General features: G+C 42.7%; 1 non-coding gene across 1 annotated transcript; it reads left to right on the top strand.

The window, feature by feature from the left end:
- Window positions 1–8,739: 8,739 nt before the first annotated feature.
- Window positions 8,740–8,871, top strand: LOC150021346 (small nucleolar RNA SNORA3/SNORA45 family). The gene has a single exon (XR_016513656.1). It is a non-coding gene; the product is annotated as a small nucleolar RNA SNORA3/SNORA45 family (small nucleolar RNA).
- Window positions 8,872–9,981: the final 1,110 nt, after the last annotated feature.

The raw sequence follows: 9,981 nt of genomic DNA, 5'->3' as shown, positions 1-9,981 counted from the left end.
ACCACTCTAGGCTGGATTGAGCCTAGATCAAGGGAAACACTAGTGCTCTCCTATTGGCTGAGAGCAAACCTCCCTCAAGTGGGGAGAGGTGAAGGATGACCTTGGAGACCAGCAACAGGTTCATACTTGTCTAGGCTATTCAGTTACACATGAGACAGTATAGTAAGAGGTTCCGTGCCACTCTATATAGTGAATCGTATTCCAAAGTGTTAGCCCTGGCTGGTTTGGCTCAGTGGATTGAGCGTCGGCCTGCGAGCTAAGTGTCGCTGGTTCGATCTTCCAGTCAGGGCACATCAGAGAAGGAAAACTCTGATTCCAAAAAACCTCCGCTGCCTTGCAGCATACCTCTTCAGGGGAAAGGCTAAGGGAGTAAACCCCGACAGAAAATCCGGAGCCGGAGTCCCTAAGGCAGTTTGACATTGTAGTCAACACCGGCAACTCCTGCGGCGCACCTGAAGCCAAGCTGTATTGACTCCGTCTTTCCCTTGGATCCTTCAGCTGCGAAGAGAGGGGGGGTTTGCTGCATGGGCAACAGCAGACCCTCCATATCACCCTGCCCAGGCTCTGTAGCTTCAGCTTCACTGGAGAGGACACTCCAGCGTCATCGCAAGATGTCGATTCAACACGGGAAGAGACAGATACCGTGTCACTCCCGAGTTGGACTGCACAACCATTCTCGGCGGTGCAGATAGACTCTTGAGAAGCTACACCATCGTCTCTCGAGACGGACGGCTGCCGACGACGACGACGACGACGACGACGACGACGACGACGTATTCCGAAGTGTAGTACGAGTTGTTGTCTGTATACAAGGAGTTAGCAGAATTTATTTTTTTATTTACATAAGTACTTATTTCCTTTCCTTCAGATCATGTCTGCCACTGCTATTTCTAATTGTATGTGCCTAAACAAACCTGATCCATTTTGTTATATCTATGGCAGTTTCACTATTCCTAGTCAAAGGAAACACATCAGTGCATTTGTCAGACAAGGCTATTTTGCATATTTTAAAGTAAAACTTGGTGATCAAGATAAGTCTTGGGCTCCTCACAAGGTGTGCAGGCAGTGTGTCAAGAGTTGACGGATGTGGATGAAGGGAACACATGATAAATTGCCATTTGGTATACCTATGGTTTGGCAAGAGACCAGAGATCATTCAAGTGACTGTTACTTTTGTATAGTGAAAACGTCAGGCTATAACAAGAAAATAAATGTAAAATGGAGTATCCTAGTCTACCGTCAGCTATATGCCCAGTGCCTCATTCAGCTGAAATCCCAGTGCCAGTTTTCATTGAACTGTCCTCTTTCAAAAAACAGGAGTATGGTGAAGAATTATGTGACAGCAACGATGAAGATTTTGAAATTGAAGATGACTCAGTTCATAAGGGATTTGATCAGCATGAGTTGAATAATTTGGCATGAGATTTGGGACTATCCAAAAAGGCTTCAGAACCCCTAATGTCAAGATTGCATGAGAAAAGCTTGCTTGAAAAAGTACAAAGACATCCTACTTTTGATCAAGAGAAAGTGCATTTCTGCAGTACTTTTGAAGTGATGGTGGCTTTGTGTATTGCCATAACATACATGGTTTAATGGAGGAATTGGGAATTCCAATCTATAATGCAACTGAATGGTGACTGTTCATTGATAGCCCAAAGCAGAGCTTTAAGAGTATCCTCCTCCACTATGGCAATGTATTTGGTACAGTCCCAATTGGCCATTCAGTTTTTTTAATGAAGAATATGAAGACATAAAGGAGTGATTGATCTGTTTAAATATCACAAGCACAATTGAATCATCTGTGTTAACCTTCAAATTGTCTGCTTCCTTCTTGGTCAGCAACACAGATACACCAAGTATCCCTGTTTTCTGGGTATGTGGGACAGCAGAGCTCATGGAAAGTATTGGATGGAGTCAAATTGGCCTCCAACATCTGACCTCAAACCTGGTGATCCAAACATTCTACATGAGCCACTTGTTGACAGAAAGAACATTATATCCCCACTTCTGCGCATAAAACTGGGTCTCATGAAGCAATTTGTTAAAGCTTTGCCAACTGAAGGAGACTGTCTGAAGTATCTCATTTTGGCATTTCCTAGTCTGTCGCTTGAAAAGATAAAATACCTTAACATGTATGTCTGGTAGCAGAACTTTACTATTTGTACACAATTTGCCTTATGATAAGAATATATAGTCTTTATATGGATAAAATAACTCTAAATAAACAGTATATTCAGGTATTTTTTTCTTTATTTTCCTTTGTATATACATTTTGTATGATTTTGAAGAAAAAAGGAGGGAATTCTGTACCTTAAAAAGTTGATGAGATAGAGAAAAACTCGGTCATTTTTCGATTCAGAAGCTAAAAGTTAGTTAAAAACAAGTGTCAGATCTAACTCAGCAAAAATTATGTTCCCCTTATCTTTATTTTTTTAAGTATATTTTATTGATTATATTGTTATAATGGTTCCAATTTTTTCCCTGTTGCTCTCCTCCGGCCAGAACCCCCCCTCCCCCAACAACCCCCTCCCCAAGTCCATGCCCATGGGTCATACATACAAGCTCTCCTGCCTCACACTTTCATATATTCTTCTTCTTCTTCTTCTTTTAATAATTAATTACTTATTTATTTATTTTAACAATAAAAAATAACAATCCCTTCCTCTCAGACTTAAGACCCTGTATAATCTTATAAAGGACAATGGGCGAAGGTCTCGAGCTCCTCTAGCTGCTTCGAGCTAGACATGGTCGTCGTCCTACCTATGCTTGGGTCCAGAAATCCCTAATAAGAGTGGGGGTGTGGAGGAAAGGGTGGCCTTCCCACATGGGGAAGGATTGTGCAGACTCCAGGTTGGTAGACTGTCCCCAGACAACGGAGTGCTTGATTTAACAGGTTGGCATCCTTGTTGTATTCTGGGGGCAACAGATTTGGCAAAAGAGTTAAAAGACATCATTCAATCCATAACCACTAGATGACAAAAGGCAGGGATTAATTTTTCAATGTCCCACATTAGGGAAAAAAAGGGCTTCTTTGGAGGAAGGTGTGCCAGGTACATCTTACCTGTTCAAAACCCTTTTGTCCATTATACTTAGTTTGGGCTGAGGGAAATATTTTAGGTTTCCCCCCCTCTCAGGCCTCTGGGCTCTTTCTGTCCACACCTTTAGGACAAAAAAGAGAAACCAGTTTTAAAGTGAAGCCCACAGACCACCCCATTCTTCACCAACCCAGACACTTAGTTCAGCCAAACCATTGAGTCTCAGAAGGCAGCAATGCAAACATGATTAAGTGAGGCCTATACATACAGATAATCATTCAGGTAATGAGATCGTAGGCTTATGCCCTTTGAAAACAGGAAACACATGTTAATTTATGTAACATAACCCACATACAAGTCTCTAAATCTGTAGGACTGTCTTTTTGGAAAGACATCGAGTTGCAAGGCATTTGACATTCTTCTTGCCTGTAAATTAAACATCTTTGATAATGCCACAGACATAGTTTAACTTTCAAATGAAAACAAATTTTAAATGAAAAGAAACTTTAAAGATGGTTAGCTGCACTACTTTATAGTCTACCACTCAGCATTGTGATTTTCCTTGAATAATGATTTTTCTCCCTAAGATTACCCTCCTTGTCATTAAAAGGACTGCATTAAGTCCATTTTTATTTTATCTTGTTCATTTGCATAAACACAACAAGAGCAGAATATGATCACTTATGATCTTTACTTCTGCTTTGCTAGAACTTACGCAAGTAACATTTAGGGTGACCTTCATTCTGCCCTTCAAGGCACAGAAGCAGAACCACATACCTGGCATTCAGCCTTGCCTGTACACACTTGTCTTTTCCATGTCCTTCTGGTTTTCCATTGTACTTAAGATCCTTTCTAGCCATCTTTCAAGAACACAACCTTCATTTCTTCCCTGGAAAGATTGCCATGGACTGCGTATCCATCCAAGGTACCGAGTCTTTTATCTCCTGGACTTTTATTACTTTCGAAAGTCAATCCCAGTTCCTCGTGGCTTTTTGGTAACAACCAAAGCCCAAGCATGTCTCTTTTAGGCATGACATTCCAGTCAAAGTCTTAGTTAAAAAAAAACCAAAAAACCTCTATTAACAACTGGTCTTATTAGTTTTATGCAAAGAAACTTATGTCATTACTTACTTCTTTAGAATGCCAAACTCTGGAGGGATCAGATAGGGAGAAAAATATACAGTGTGAAGGAAAATCCTTGTCCTTCTAATATTCACTGAACTTACATTTCTATTCTTTATATTTCATTTTTCCCCCACTAAAATTTTTTGTTTTTCCATTACAGTTGTCCCATATTTTTTCCCCTCTTGCTTCCCTGCACCCCGCCACCCCTTCTCCCACATTCAGTCCCCACCCAGTTTTCCATGTCCATGGTCATTTATACACGTTCTTTGACTAGACCCTTCCTCTTCTTACCCCCTTCTCTCCCTCCCATATCCCCTTTTGTTACTGTTGGTTTATTCCTTGTTTACATACCCCTGGTTCAATTTTGCTCATTTGTTTGTGTTGTTTATTAGTTTCCTGTAATAGGTGATAGCATAAGGTATTTTTCTTTCATTGCCTGGCTTATTTCATTAAGCATAATTCTCTCTAGTTCCAACCATGTTGTTGCAAATGGTAGAAGTTCCTTCTTTCTTTCAGTACTTGTTCATTGTCATTTTCCCCCTTTGTACTCATGTTCCTCTCTGTCTCTCTGTTTCTTCATCTTAAAGCAGACCCTTAAGCATCTCTTGCAATGCTGGTTTGGTGGAGATGTATTCTTTTAGCCTTCTTTTGTCTTGGAAACTCCTTATTTCACCTTCTATTTTGAATGAGAGCCTTGCTGGGTAGAGTGTTCTTGATTGTAGGCCTTTGTTGTTCATTGCTTGGAATATTTTTTGCCATTCCCTTCTGGCTTGTAATGTTTCTGTTGAGAAATCAGTTGATATCCTTATTGGAGCTCCCTTGTATGTTATTTGCTGTTTTTCTCTTGCTGCTTTTTGGATTCTCTCTTTGTCTTGGAATGTTGCCATTTTAATTATGATGTGCCTTGGAGTGGGTTTTTGGGGATTCCTCTTCATTGGAACTCTGTGCTTCCTGAACTTGTATAACTTTTTCTCTCATCAGGTTTGGAAAATTTTCCATCACTATTTCTCCTATCAGTTTTTCAATTCCATGCTCCTTTTCTTCTCCCTCTCTAATTCCAATGATCCTGATATTATTTCTTATCATGCTATCCTGTAATTCCCTTACATCTTGTTCATATTTTTTCAATCTTTTTTCATTTTGCTGTATTGTCTGGGAGTTTTTCTCTACATTATCTTCTAACTCACTAATCCGATCCTCTGCTTCGTTTAGTCTGCTTTTGACTGATTCTACCGTGTTTTTCAGTTCAGAGATTGAATTCTTCATTTCTTCCTGGTTCTTGTTAATAGTTTCTATGTCTTTTTTGATGCTGGTGTAGTTCTCTGCAAGTTCCCTGTAATTTTCTTGGAGGTGCTGGTAACTTCCTTGGAGGTTGTCATAGTTGTTTTTAAGGTTGTCAAGTATATTGAGCTTCTTTACCACCATTGTTTTGAATTCTATGTCTGACATTTGGGCTATGTCTATTCCACCTACCTCTCTTTCTGGGGATTCCTGTTTTCTTTTCATTGAGAGGTTGTTTTTCTTCTTACCCAGGCAGGAGACCCACACCTTCAAAAATATCCCCTACCCTCTATCCCGCTATTGTCAGCCTATGAGCCAGTATTAATATAAATATAAAGAGATTAGAGCTTTTATACTATAAGAAAAATAGATGAGTTGTTTTTAGGGAGGAAAAATAAGATTTTTGATAGAGGGTATGATAGATTAATAATAGTTGAGACTATGCAAGATAGTAGGTAGTATTTACATTATATGTTAATAAAAATAGAAGAAAAGGATGGAAGAAGGCAGAATGTAGTAAGAAAGTAGGATTGTATTGCATTGAATTTATATAGTAATTATATTCTATTTATTTAGAGTGAAGGAGGGCTAAACTAGACATACAAACAAATAAACAATGATTAAAAAAGAAAGATGAAAAGGAAAGATTATATAGAACACATTAGATATATAGTGGGTTTTTTTTTTTTTGTTTTTTGTTTTTCCCCTCCTTCTTCTTTTCTTCTCCCTCCCCTCCTCTCGTCTCCTTCCTTTCCTTTTTTTTTTTAAGGAAGGGAAAAAAGAAAAAGAAAAAAAAAAAAAGATTGTTTTTACTTAGTTCAGCCTTGGTGTGTCATCTTCGTTTTCTGCATCCTTAGCTGGTCTAAGGTGGTGGTTCAGAGGTTCTTGTTCCTTGCAGCAATGTTGTGCGCCCGTGGTGGCTGGCACGGCACTCTCCCTTGCCACCCGCTGGAGACAGCTGAGGTGTCCTTGCACGCACGCCCCTGCACGCACGGGTGGCCCGAGAGCTTGTCCTGCGATTGGTGCCTATTGTAGCCAAGCAGAGGTGTTTTCACGCTCGCGTGCCCGTGCCTTTAGTCCTGCTGAGCCGAGCTTCGGGAGTTGGTCTCTCTCCTCTTAGGGCGGGGCCCCGGACACTTGTGCTCAGTGGAAGTGAGCATCTGTGAGTCGCTGCTGCCCGCTGTTCCCACACCGAAGCCACCGGCCTTCCCTCACCCATCTGGGCGGGTACAAGCAGAGCTTGAGCCAGTGGTCTGCTTTCTGGCCTGGGGCCCGGCGCCCACTGGAGCTGGCTAGGGGTGTCTGTGCACGGTCTTCTGTGTGTTCAGTGGGCCCTCCCTGTGCCCATTGGGGCACTGATCTTATGTCCATTGGGGAGTGTCCGAGGGGCGCCTAGACTCACTGCCCCATGCACCTGGGCCAGTGAATGAGGGCACTTCCCTATGCGCGCCCCTGCGACCCAAGGGTAGGGTTGGGGAGTGGATGAGCACGCCTCTGCGCCTGCGCTCCTCAAGAATGGCCTACCACCCCCAAACTTCCCACCCCTTTCCGCAGTTCACTAGAGAAAAATATAAAGGAGGATTATGTTCTCACTTGCCCAGCAGCACGCTGTCTCCTGTCCTTCCGCGCCAATGCCTCTTGGTCGAGTCCCGTCTCTGCCAGTGGGCAGAGATCCGCTCTCCTCCCGACTCCTCTCTGGGGAAGCCTGTGGTCACCAAAAAGCCTTTGTGTACTTCCAGCTGCAGTTCAGGCAGCCCCCCCAATCAGGAATCCCATTTCGTCCCCTTTCCCTCCGCTATCCTCACTAAACAGTTTGTTCCCAGATGGTTTTTCTAATCTAGCAGTGCCATGGCTCGACTCCTGCCAGTGTCCAGCTGCTCACTGAGATGCTCTGTCTGCAATTAGCCCAAACTGCAGATGGGTCTTGGGAGCCTGAAAGCGCAGCCTCCCCTCACTCCTCTTCCATCTTCCTATCAGAAATTGTATTCTTCATTTCCTCCTGGCTCTTATTGGTAGCTTCTATGTCCTTTTTCATGCTGGTGTAATTCTCAGTAAGTTCCTTGTAGTTTTTCTGGAGTTCTTTGTAGTTTCTGCTGAGCTTATTGAGTTTCTCCATAATCCATGTTTTGAATTCCATATCTGATAGTTTACTCCCCTCTCTTTCATTTAGCACTCTTTCTGGGGATTCTACCTTTCCTTTTGATGGGGGGTTGTTTCTCTGTCTCCCCATTTTTGTGACTCCTATTGTTTGTAGGTGCTTCTTAGAGTGATCTGCACTTCCTGGATCTGCCCCTGGTGGCATCAGATCCTGTACCAGTCTGGGCCTAGGCAGCCTGTTGGAGACTTCCAGGGATCTACTGCCTTTGTCTGTCTCCTTTAGTTGTTAATCTATTCGATCTGTGATTAGCCGTCAGGCTTAAGGACCGTGGGTGTGGCAGCTTAATTCCTGTAGGCAGGGCCTTTGCTTCCCCTCAGGCTGATGCCACTTGGCTGGGAATGGTCTGCCTGCAGTGCGGGGATGAGTCAGCACTGGGACCCGGCCGGCCACTTCCCCAGCTCTCCCCTCAAAGCCACCACACCAAACTCTCCCCAAGTGTCTCCAGTTCTCTCTGCCTTCCCTCCGCTCAAGCCCAGGGTAAGTGGGGGCCAAAATACTTTCATATGTGATCCGCTTAAGAGCTCTTTTTCTCCAGTTGTTTCTCTCTGACTAGCAAGAAACCCTGTGGCCTTTCACTTTTCTCAGCTGAATACTATCTTACTTTCCACTCTGTTGCTGTAGGCTGGGAAGCTCAGCTGGGTGTTTAGACCCTGCCCTTCTCAGGGGGAATCCCCAGCTGCTGAGCTGTTTCTCAGTCCCTTCAGCTGCCAGCCGTGTGAGCCCAGCCAGCCCTTCTGCGTCTCCGCACTCCCTACCGGTCACATTGTGATGTAGTGGCCTTTTCTGTCTCTCCGTGCTTATAAGACTTCTCTCCAGCTAGTGTTTGGTTGGTTATTCCAGATGATTTCTCCAAAATTACGTTGTAAATCCAGACAAGTTCTAGGAGGAGGTTAGTGTAGCTTCCACTTACTCCTCCACCATCTTCTTTTTGTTCCCCTTATCTTTAATTGTTGAAGTTTTCTAATAGCTACAAAACTAACATAATATGGAAAAATCATATTATTGTGTTGGCCAGAAAGGTCATTTTGTTTTTTCCATATAATGATTCTAGTAGTGCTCAGTTGTCTTTAAATTCAATCAAAACCATTGTATTGTATTGTGACAGTTATCACATTAGTGTGCATTTAAGAAAAAGAATCAATCGAGGCTAGAGTCACGCTTGGGTATCAGCTATTGCCTTAGTGTGCTAGAGTCCTCGAAGAGCAATTGCTGGCCTTATTCACTGACTGTGGCCCCACTATGGCAAAGTCAATCACCAGGTTAGTGGCTATGTAAAAAAATAAAAATAAAAATAATAAAAAATATCAAAATTGGTCAATTTTTGTGTAGCCGTTTTAATAATGAAGATGGAAGAATATATGCATCATTTTTGGTATATAATACTTTATTAAGAAAGGTAAAAACACTACTGAAACACAAAAAATAAAAGCTTTGTGCGCTGTATGAAGAAGATGGCATGACTGATTAAATGTGTCAAAATTGGTTTGTGAAGTTTCTTGGTATTATTCATATTTTGGCCAAATAATTATATGCTGTGGGACTGTCTTATGCATTGGAAGATATTTAGCAGCATCCCTGGCCTCTGCCCTCTAGAAGCCAATAGTGGGAGGTATCCAATATTCAAAATCTAAATCAATAAATTTATTGATAAAAATGAAAAACATGTTTTATTTTACAGAAAAATACTAAATGAACTGTTTTGGCCAATCCAACAGTTTGTTTCATTTGCCACACTTGATTTCTCTCTTGAAAATATAACTGAAATCTCCTCCTGACAGTGTGGTTCAGTAGATTGGAGCATCATCCTGTGAACTGAGTGGCAGATTCCATTCCTGGTCAGGGTACATTCCTAGGTTTTGGGTTTGGTCCTGGATGGGCTGGGTATGAGAAGCAACCAATCGATGTTCCTCTCTCACATTGATGATTCTGTATCTCTATCCCTTCCTTCCCATATCTCTAAAATCAATAAGCTATCCTCATGTGAGGATAAACACACACACACACACACACACACATATATATATCGTCGTCGGCAGCCGTCCGTCTCGAGAGACGATGGTGTAGCTTCTTAAGAGTCTATCTGCACCGCCGAGAATGGCTGTGCAGTCCGACTCGGGAGTGACATGGTATCTGTCTCCTCCCGTGTTGAATCGACATCTTGTGATGACGCTGAAGCTACAGAGCCTGGGCAGGGTAATATGGAGGGTCTGCTGTTGCCCATGCAGCAGACCCCCCCCTCTCTTCGCAGCTGAAGGGTCCAAGGGAAAGACGGAGTCGATACAGCTTGGGTTCAGGTGCGCCGCAGGAGTTGCCGGTGTTGACTACAACGTCAAACCGCCTTAGGGACTCCGGCTCCGGATTTTCTGTCGGGGTTTACTCCCT

This window comes from Furipterus horrens, unplaced genomic scaffold (genome assembly GCF_987537825.1).
Source record: "Furipterus horrens unplaced genomic scaffold, mFurHor1.1.pri manual_scaffold_1, whole genome shotgun sequence".
Lineage (NCBI taxonomy): Eukaryota > Metazoa > Chordata > Mammalia > Chiroptera > Furipteridae > Furipterus > Furipterus horrens.
Note: the sequence above shows the minus strand (reverse complement) of the source record. Positions and strands in the feature narration are given on the sequence as shown.